The sequence below is a fragment of the Anser cygnoides genome, chromosome 7, assembly GCF_040182565.1.
Source record: "Anser cygnoides isolate HZ-2024a breed goose chromosome 7, Taihu_goose_T2T_genome, whole genome shotgun sequence".
Lineage (NCBI taxonomy): Eukaryota > Metazoa > Chordata > Aves > Anseriformes > Anatidae > Anser > Anser cygnoides.
Genome location: NC_089879.1, coordinates 3,869,736 through 3,879,914, shown reverse-complemented (window position 1 = coordinate 3,879,914; position 10,179 = coordinate 3,869,736). Strand labels below are relative to the sequence as shown.

Below are 10,179 nucleotides of genomic sequence, written 5' to 3'. Positions count from 1 at the left end.
AGAAGGGAAGAGAAGCATGTGAGTGCCTCCAGTCAGGGGTTTCAGTGTTTGTAAAGGTTTGGTCTCTAGTGGAGGAACCACAGTCACCAGTGACCTTAGTGAGATCTCCACCAATTTCCAACTATTTCAGCAGGAGCTCGACATTTTGCTTTTTTTTTTTTTTTACGCTACTTTTATTGATTAACCTGAATTGCACTGGGCAATTTTAAGTCAGTGGCTTGCCCCCTCTGTTGCTGCTTTGTTTGGCCAGTAATGAGATGTACAGACAAATGATTATCCATGGATCTGGCTGGCTTCTGACATCAGTCGCTGAGACAGGAGTTCACCTCTCCGTTAAATGCACTTCTGAATTCTCTAATACTAAATCCTCCCTCTGACCTTTGTGGAAGATGTGACTTGCTGTAATATTTGAGCAATTTCAGATGTAGGCAGCTCCAGTATATGCTTTAAATTAGAATTTTCCTTTTGTGTTAAAGCCCTGTAAGTTTAAAATTGTCTCTGAACATGGGCAGCTACAGAGCAAGTGCGGGTTGTCAAAGCTTAAACTTTTTGCAGAGATTAGGGGAGAGAAACCCATAGACAGTTGAGACGTAGTAGGAACACTGAAGCAACATATTGCTGAATCACTAAATCTGTATTTCTCAATGTACCAAGGACTATTTGGGAGACAACAAACATATTTTTTACACGCAAAGAAAAATGTTAGCTAACACTGTTTATAATGTTGCTTACCTGCTAGATATCCACGTAAGAGCTGTCAATGGGAGAGAGTACTGACAACAAGCTAATGAGCTCCCGCTGCTCGATAAATGTCTCAGCTTTCCTTCAGCGTTTCTTTGTGCAGTGGGAGACAGTGATCCTAGACAATGTTCTCCTGCAATTATTTTATTCTGTTTCTACCCATAATTTTGGCACAGAATACAAAAAAGGAAGGCACAGCAGCTCCTGCGATGACTGATACAAGTAAACAATAGTTGCTCAATGCATAATTACTAAATTCTTTTCTTTCAAAGTGGGGAGTAAAAGTAATCAGAGAACTGTCCTTCCAGGAAAGTAATCTGGTTTGAATATGATTTATTTTTCTCTTTCTCTGACTTATTTGTCTCTTGTTGTGTCTGTAAATAAGGCGTAGCAGCCACGAGGTATCCTGCTGAATGGCTTTCTGTGAGATTAGCAGTAGGAAAAAGATTGCAAGCTACTTTTTATCCAGCTGTTGAAGCTGCCTATTTGTGATGAGAAATGCCAGGAGAAGTTAAAGATTTTTGCAGAACACCTCTCTAAAATAAGGCGATGGTATTAAAGTAATCGGAATTTACGGCCCAGGCTTGGCCTGAATTAAAAATAAAAATCTATTCTCTTCCAAAACTCAGGGCTGCCCAGAAAATCATCCTGTCCGCATTTTAATTCCAGATGTGCATTCCTTATCTTCGCCGGTTGTCATCCTCACAAATCCTTCGCTGACAGCATTACTCTACCCCTGGTGGTACCGATATTCTCTCACGGTGGTGCTGAACCGGTCGCGTGGCAGCACCCTGCCGCTCTGTCAGCTGCCCCCCCTGAAGCCTCTTACCTGTGTAGTTTCCTAGTGGATTTTTGAACATGTGCTTAATCCGACATTTGCTTATTAAAATAAGAAAAAAAAAAAAAAGAAAGAAAAGCTTCAATGAGTAGCTAAGGGAAAGGCTTTTGAATTGCAGAAGGAACATATTCAGACCCCGTAACAAGCCTGGCAGTGGATTACGTCAACCTGAAGATGGATTTTGCTCCCTCTGTCTCATCAAATAATCTGATTAGCTGGCAGTGATTATGCCTGGCATGATGTACGGCATTCTGTGAGCCGCGTCTGGTCTCTGTTGCCTGTTGCGTTCCTGCGTAGCCTTCTTTCACAATAAATCCCCTTTTCATTTTCACCAAACGCTAATGGCTGCTAATGTTGGCTCTGGCTGGGGACATATTAATGCTACTCGGCGATACTGCCTTGCGACACGGAGACGGCGGTGTGTTCACCTAGAGCAGAGAAATGCACGGGTTCTTGCATCTGAACTTCCCAGCCAAACCTAAGGCCACTGATTTTAGCACCTATGATGTCTGGAGAGGGGTGATGCCTGCCAGTCGGGCTCACAAAACCTAATACTCCGAGAAGGGAGCTGCCTAAACCAGGCATCACCGCCAGAGGTTGAACAACGGGGTATTTTTTATCTAGACCCAGTTAGCAGTGTCAGAGGAGTTAGCGTTACGCCTGCCCCACAGTCCTGTCAATGCTTTTCTTCTCCTGGCAGGAGCATTTTGTGGCGTTCTGGGCGTTTGGTAGTGGTTAAATGTATGTATCGTGGTTGGGGATAAGAGAGATGCTGGCCGTTGCACAAAGAAATCCAGCCTCTCTGGGCCTGACATTTCTAGGCGGCAACTAGTTTGTGGATTTTAATCCATTTTTTCTCATGGATTTTTGTCTGAAGTCTTCACAAATGTCTTGCATTCCCCTAAAGGGACTCCGGCTGCTGTTTCCTTTTATAGCTGCATTGTTACTTGTCATTGTCTTCCCTGATGACTTTCTTTAAGAGCACATTCAAAGAGCTCTCTTTTTTTTTTTTTTAATTGTCTTTTTCTTTTCTCTTTGTTTTTAATACTCTGCTCCGCATTTTCCTTAATTCTCTCCCTCTTTTTCTCCTCTTCCCTTTGTCCCCCTCCACTGCACCCTGGTGCCGTGCCCTCCCTGCTGATGCGGGCTCAGAGCAGCTGCAGCAGCCACGCCGTGCCCACCAGCAGGGCCGGGCAGACACTCCAGGACCGTGCTGAGTGAACGCGGTTTTCCACCTTCTTTTCTGCGTGTTGCTTTCTGTTGGCCACGCAGCTTGGACTCCTTTACCTGCTGAATGTCTGCCCAAACTGAGGAAAGTTTCTAAGACGCCCTGACCAGGTGGCTCAAATCCCTCAGCAGGAAAGCTCTGGCACGACAGATTTACTCCATCACCCCCTTCCTCCACTCCGTGCAGAACCACAGGGAAATCAAGAAAAAATGGTGCATGCTGTAGCTGTCAGTGCAAGTGCTCCCCACTTCTAACCTCTTTTTCTTGCTGCTACTGAACCACGTCAGAGCGATTGAGGAGCTAACAACTCAGCACACACTTCTGTCATATTTCTGCAGAGTTGCCCCAGCTATGTATATATGTAAAGCCATAATCGTTTATTTTCTACCTTTCCAATATATTTAATAAGAACTCCCTCTCTCCTACCTGTTGGGCACATGCTGCCTGGGGAGGTGAGAGGTCCCTGCTGCTGGCCCCACAGACCCCCGTGGTGCTACCCCGTGGGTAGAACAAGCAAAGCCAGCTCCTACGGGATGCTCTCACAAGGGCACACCAGGGGTAGTGTGAGGGCACCAACTTTCCCATCACGCCTGGGAGCGTGTGGGAATGCCGGAGAAGGATCCTGCCTTCCTTCCCCTGGCCACAGGTCAGCTGCAAATACCCGCAGCTCATTTTCGGGTCTGAGAGTGGCAGCCTGTAACAGCACCCAACAGCTGTAGCAAGAACGGTCAGGACATCATGTCTTCTCTGATCTTTTCCTCCTGCGTGTAGGGGATGCGGTGATCTAGCAGCAGCTGAATATTTTTGTGTTTCAAACTGAAATGAGAAAAAGAGCCGCAAGTGTGAGATTTACTGGGTGTGAAGGCTGGGGCTGACTCAGAGAGAGGGTGGAAAAATGGTAACAAATCGGTCAACCACTTAAAATATCCTGCTTTCAGTAGCTTCAAAAACTGTGCTTCTTTTTGATTTTTCTGCATTTCTGTTCCTTACCCTTTAGCTAAGCGTTTCAGATCAGTTGCAAGTCTTCCTTGATCATAAAGAGCCTGAAAGCACTGAACAGGGCAACGGCAAGAGGAGGATTTGAGGAGCTGGTGTGAGTAGGGAGTTCTGCATACTCACAGTTCAGCGAGTGAGAAACAACCATCTGGTGAGCATGTGCATCCCTGCTCCCAGATACGCCGAGGATGAATTGCCTAATGGAGCCAGTGCTCTGCCTGAGAGCGAGGAGTTACCAGGGGAAAGAGAATTGCATAAGAGAGAGATCCATATTTACCCATCACTAACTGGATGTAATCTTTATACTCAGACCGAGAAAATTCTGCTACAGCACAAAAAGAACCCATGCCAGCGGAAAATAATTCGGCATTTGTCTTTTTGGTTACCTGAAGCATATTTTTTCTTAACCAAATCCCCCAGCTATTGTATGCAACATCTAGAAAAATGCTACTGTGAAATGTTTCAGTGCTTCGTTTCTAATTATAGCTTTTGGTATCATTTGCTCGGTTATGAGCAGGGTGAATCAGAACAGAAACGTCAGGGAGAGCTGAGGGAAGGAACCTTGCTAACAGTGAGCATCAGGACAAAAGAAACAGGGTGTCTTGGAAGGCAGTGTGGTGCAGAGTGCTCATGTTTAATAGGAGGTAAAGACGATTTGCAATCCTCGGTTATTCTGAAAAATCCTAAATCTATAAATTCTTTGCAGGAAAGGAAGGGAACTTCCAAGCCATCTGCCTAGCTGGCTGCCGGCAAGGCTCACACCTCAGAGGCACAAAGCGTTCCTGCTTCAGGGGGGCTGGCTGCTGCACCAGTGCTGCTGGTGCAGCTCCAGGCTGACGGGGACGAGGAACCAGGTGGGTTTCTTACCCGGGTTCGTTGATACTCCTGCACAGTTCTCTATTACTCGTGTATGCTGTTTGCATTTCATCAAAGCCGTGCGGTCTGAAAAGAAAATCTGCTATCAATTCTCTTCTGAGTGGTTCCAGAGCCAAGAAGCAGCTCTTTCTTGTTCCGGAGGAGCTGGAAGGAGGGAAAGGAATTTGGAGAGCTGAGGAAGGTGGGGAGAAAGCAGCAGGCATCAGAGCAACATGGATTAAGGATATTTGAATAGTGGGGGGAAAAAAAGCAAACCCTGGTAGAAATACATATGTAAGTTATGTTTTTCCTTGTGAATGAAGGCATATAGCTTTGCTATGGGTTTATTCTGAGCTAGAGGGCAGCTCCATTTCTTATGCAGCCGGTTAATGAAGGCGCATAATCTCCAAGGTATGAGTGGATTCAACTCTGCAAAGCTCCCAAAATAACATATTAAAACAAACAAACAAACAAACACACAAACAAACAAATACCTCCCAAAAGCTCCCAAAATTAAGCTGTCAAACCGATATGAATGTTCCAAACTCACTACTAGAGAGTTAAAATCTGTCCTTAAATTGGTGGAATAAGATTAAAATTTGGGGTGGAATATAGGAAATTTGTACTCACTTACAATTTCTGCTACCCCTCACAAATATAGAATTGTCTTTCTGACATTTAAAAAAGAAAAAGGTGGTCAGATACCAAAACTATTGAGCACCGAGTTATCAAGTCATGTAGATTTTGATTTTTCTCAAAATTAGAAGTCTGGAAGGTATAATTGGATAAAACATGCATGTAAATATCAATGTTCTAAACCATTGAGAGGTCATTCCTATTGTATTTTATTGTTCAAGTCTAGAACAAATGGTGAATTCCTGCAAAGTAAACCTGCTGGAACATGCCAGCAATTTTTTGGGATAAAGCCAGAGACCTGGTCTTAGGAATAATACTGCCGACATTAAAAATGTCCTGTGATTTGGAGATACCGCTACGATCCACTTTTGAAATTCACAATTCCGATAACTTTTTCAAATTCAATCCTACCACGTGTGTTTGCTTTCCTATACTACACAGCTACCTATTTCATGACTCGGAGTGTCTCAGCTCTGCAGAATAACTACGCAGATACAAAAATCATTTGAATTCTCTCGAATTCTTGGATATCTTTCAGTTGACCATAATTTTTTCTTACCCACGCAACAGAAGTTTTTGAAGTGATATAAGCCTAGGTTTATGGGAGGTCTTTTCTGTGCTGAAAAAATATATTACATGCTCCTAACGTGCTGCAATGCACTGTGTTTTGTTTAAAGTTTCTTTTCATGATCATCCAATGCTTTCCCGACAGGCTAATGAAATATTCTGGAAGAATTTGAACTGACACATTCTCCAAAACTATTTATTCTTTCTATTTTCTTATCTGTTTACAGTCTGATCTATAACCATAATTTCTGCAAATTTCCCATTGTTGTCCTTCCGTAGCAGCTTTGACAATTTACCCCACTATTTGTTTTTGCCTTAGATGACTGCTTTTCCATCATCTTGCCTAGATGCCAAGAGCAAGGGATACATTTTCTGAATTATTTTTAAGCACAGAGATGGCATGATTTCTTAAGTACTTCTTTTACATGACTTATCCAAGCTCATCTGGATCTTCTATGTGGGTGTGTGAAAGAAAATAAGTTGTCCCAATCCTTTCTGTCGCTAAATATATGTAATTGTTGGTATGTTTCCCAAAATGCAGACCAGGGCCCAACTTGTTCAGTGGAGACAGAAAGAGATTTTAGTAAATAATAAATCTGGGAGAGATGAATCATGTTATCCCCACCCCACACCCCCCGACAGTTTTGTGATGCGTATAGGGAACTGATTTAATTGTAAATGGAGACAAATTTCTATTTCTGTCTCCATAAATAATTACATTTTACTCATCCTGACTCCAGCTGTAGATGTTTGTCTGCTGGACATTTTCTCTAGCATGAGGCATCACCGGTCTGCTTGAATACACTGTGTGCTTTTCCTTTACACTGCCTTTTTTTTTTTTTCCCCCTTTACTTTTGTTGAACAAAAAGGAATGGATCTGGCTGGTCAGAAGGGATGAGTTTCCCATTGCAACCCTGAGCCTGAGGGATTAGCAATTAGCTAGGTAACGGGGTCCTTTCCATTGCCTTGGCTGGGAATAGGACATTGCATGCAACCGTGGAAATAGAAGTGGTAAATGTACGTGGAAGACTGAAATATACAGTAGGAACTGTGGTGGAAAAGCAGTTAGGTATCAAGTGATGCAAGACCCATGAGGGAAGAGCTGAGATGTGGGCAAGTAAGGTGTTTTTTTTTCCTGTCCGAGAGATTACAGTAGCAACTTGAGGAAGACTCAGACTTCCGAGTGGTGAGCAGAAAGTGAGAGTACGATGCATGGGCAGCCTGAGGCCCAACTCCAAGGGCTGACAAAGCAGCCGTGGGTCATGGCTTTCTTCCTTTCTTCCAATACCTTTCTTCCACAGAAGAGAGGAGTTGCACTGGCCAAAGTTAACATTACGACCACCAGCTCCTTGCACCCGCTGTGTGGCCATTGACGCCATTTTGTGGCAGTTGGTTTCCTAAAAAGTCAACCGAAGAAACGCTTTCTGCCCAAAACGTTTTGCTGTGGAAGAAGGGAAGGAGAAGGAACGGCCTCAAGTTGTGCCAGGGGAGGTTCGGGTTGGAAACGAGGAGACATTTCTCCTCAGAAAGAGCAGTCAGGCGTTGGGACGCGTTGCCCAGGGAGGTGGTGGCGTCACCGTCCCTGGGGGTGTTCAAGGAGAGGTTGGACGTGGTGCTTGGGGACATGGCTCAGTGGTGACATTGGTGGTAGGGGGTGGTTGGACCAGGTGATCTTGGGGGGCTTTTTTAACAACGGGGACGTTGCGGCCACGTCCGACGGCATCCCCCCCAGCTTCACCTCAGGGCCGCGGGCGCCATGAGGGAGATGCGGGGGGGCGGGGGCGGGGCTCGGGGGCTCGGCATCCCCGCACCCCGCCCCGGAGGCGGCCCCAGCGGCGGGGATGACATCACCCGCTCTCCCCAAAGAGCCGCGCGCTGATTGGCGAAGGGGCCAGGCCGCGCGCTGGGCCAATAGACGCGGGGCAGGCGGGCAGGCCGGGCTGACGTGCGGGCCGCAGGGGGGTTTATTTTGCTCCGGGCCGCCGCCATTAGAGGAGGCCGGCGGGGGCTGCCCCCCCCCTCCCCCCTTTTACAACTTCCCCCCCCCTCCGTCACCGAGTGGCACCGCCCGCGGCCGCGGCCGCCCGCCGCGCTGGGAGAAACCATGGCGTGAGCGGGGGGGGGGGACGCCGCGCCAGCGGGCCGGGGGGGAGCGGCGCGGGCGGCGGGGCCAGGCGAGGCGACGTGAGGTGAGGGGCGGTGAGGGGAGGGGAGGTGAGGGGGCTGCTGCCGGGCCGGCCTCGCTGAGCCCCCCCCGGGGCTCGGGAAGGGGGCCCCGGGGCCGTGCAGCGGCAGGCCGGGGCTGCTTCCTTCCCCCGGGGGAGGCTTTCTGCTGTTTTATTTTATTTTATTGCTGTTTTTTGGGGGATTTTTGGGGGGTGGGGGGCGGCGGCAGCCCTGTGGCGGCGGCAGACCCGGCGGTGGGGTCGGCAGCACCGCGACCTGCGCGAATTACCTCAGAATAGATTTTTTTTTTATTTTATTTATTTATTTTTTTTCCCGTGAGCCCAAGCTGTTTTTCCCTTCTTTTTAAAGAAAGTTCAGTTAGCGAGAGGAGGGAGCCCGGGTGACCCGCGCCGCACGACCCCGCCGTCACGATCGCAGCCTGCGGCAGGACCCAGCCCGCTGAGGTGAGCCCCGGAGGGGGGGAGCCGAGGGGGGGCACCCGGTGCTTCCAGGCGTCTCAATGGGGAAAAGTTCCCGTGGAATGCCCGGGGACGGCCCCCGGGAGCAGACGGGGCTGTGTCGGGCTCTGTGCGCCGCTCGGGCAGCCGCTGGGTGCCTGCTGGTTGTGCTGGTGAGGCTGTGTGGGAGCGTAACGCCTCGGCGTGCGGCGCGGACAGGTGAAGGGTCCGCTCTGCGCTGCCTTGGTCTCCTGTCCAGCCAGCGCTCGCTGTCTTTAAAGCGCGTGTTGTTACGAGCGGAACGCCGTAACGGGAGTTCAGGAGGGGTCTGTCTCACTTGATTCTGCTCTTCGTTCTGCTCATCTAGTGTTTGTTTGTCCTTGGTGACTGCGGAATAGATTCGCGAAGCCAATTTTTGTTTCCCAAAGTGGTTAGCTAGGGAGGGGACAACATGTAAGCAGCAGGAAGCGTTCAGGCAGTCTCTTACTCGGCGCCCTCCTAAGCCCAACCTGAACTGATGTCTTAGCATGCATCCCTATGTAAAAATCACCTCTGACTTAAGTCTGTCAGAGCTTTGAAACTTACCAATGCTTCTGGATGCATTGTGCTCTGTAGGATTTGGGAACCTCTAACTCTGTGGTGTATTTGTCTTGAAGAAAAAAGAAGTTGTTACCTTTATTTTTTTTTTACGCTGCTTAAATAAAGGCAGGCGGATGGAGGTGACTGATGAGGCTGTAATCTGTTATTGTAGAGTTGTATCCATTAACATTTTCTCAGAAGTATAATTGAAAATATTAATTTAATTGGAATGCTGAGTGGCATAGAAGCGTCAATGGGATTCATCGTAGAGGCATGACTTAAATTGGAGACTAGTTAAAATTGGCCAAGGCATTTCCAGTTTTATTTAGACTCGTGTGTGGCCATGTTAATATTATGTAATTCAATGTGTAAATTCCTTGAGGGTGGGAAATACCATCTATCTTTGGTGTTCTTTGCAAGATAGATCCACAAATAAGTCAGAAATGGAAGTGGAAAATACTTTGCTGATTGTATGGGAAGCTATTTTTAATATATTTGGTCAAATAATCAAACGTATGTTCAGACACCCCGGTGTACTGGCTCCTTCACGTGGTAGTGACGTGGGCGCTAAGGTTTCTCTGTGGTATCAGGGATGAGATAATGTGGAACTTCAGATCAGCGCATCCTTCATCACGACGTACCGTCTCTTGTGAAGATTGGGTTATTTTGAGCTGGTCAACACTTATGTCAACAAGTAATCCTCATTTTGACCGTAAGAATTATAATTCCAGCCTCCTGTTACTAAAATGGAACTAAACTTTAGTTTGGCAGCTGGAAATGGCTGGCTGGACCATAACAGAGTTCTTAATTTATTTTTTTTTAAAGTAGTACTACAGATGAAGAGGGGAATGAGGAAAAGTTGGAAAGAGATTTAGTTTTTTTTAAACACAGCTCATGAAGAGCTTACTACTTCCATTGTCAAATGGCATAGCCTGGTAAAATCAGTCAAGTAACAGGCAATTATAACTCTGCGATGTCAGTTGAATGGAATTTGCTATACCTTAAAAAGAAAATGTCTGAGATCTTAATCAGAAGATAGAAGTTGTTTGTATTTCAGGTATTTTCCTGGTGCTTATGCTTTTTCATAGCACTCCTTGTGTAGCTGGCACTGCTTT

At 46.8% G+C, this 10,179-nt stretch overlaps 1 protein-coding gene across 1 annotated transcript in view; it reads left to right on the top strand.

The window, feature by feature from the left end:
* Positions 1–7,862: 7,862 nt before the first annotated feature.
* Positions 7,863–10,179, top strand: part of ZRANB1 (zinc finger RANBP2-type containing 1) — a 40,685-nt gene continuing 38,368 nt past the window's right edge. The window contains exons 1-2 of the mRNA XM_048059639.2: positions 7,863–8,050; positions 8,397–8,491. The gene's annotated coding sequence lies outside the window, so the exon portion shown is untranslated. The remainder of the gene's footprint in view (positions 8,051–8,396; positions 8,492–10,179) is intronic.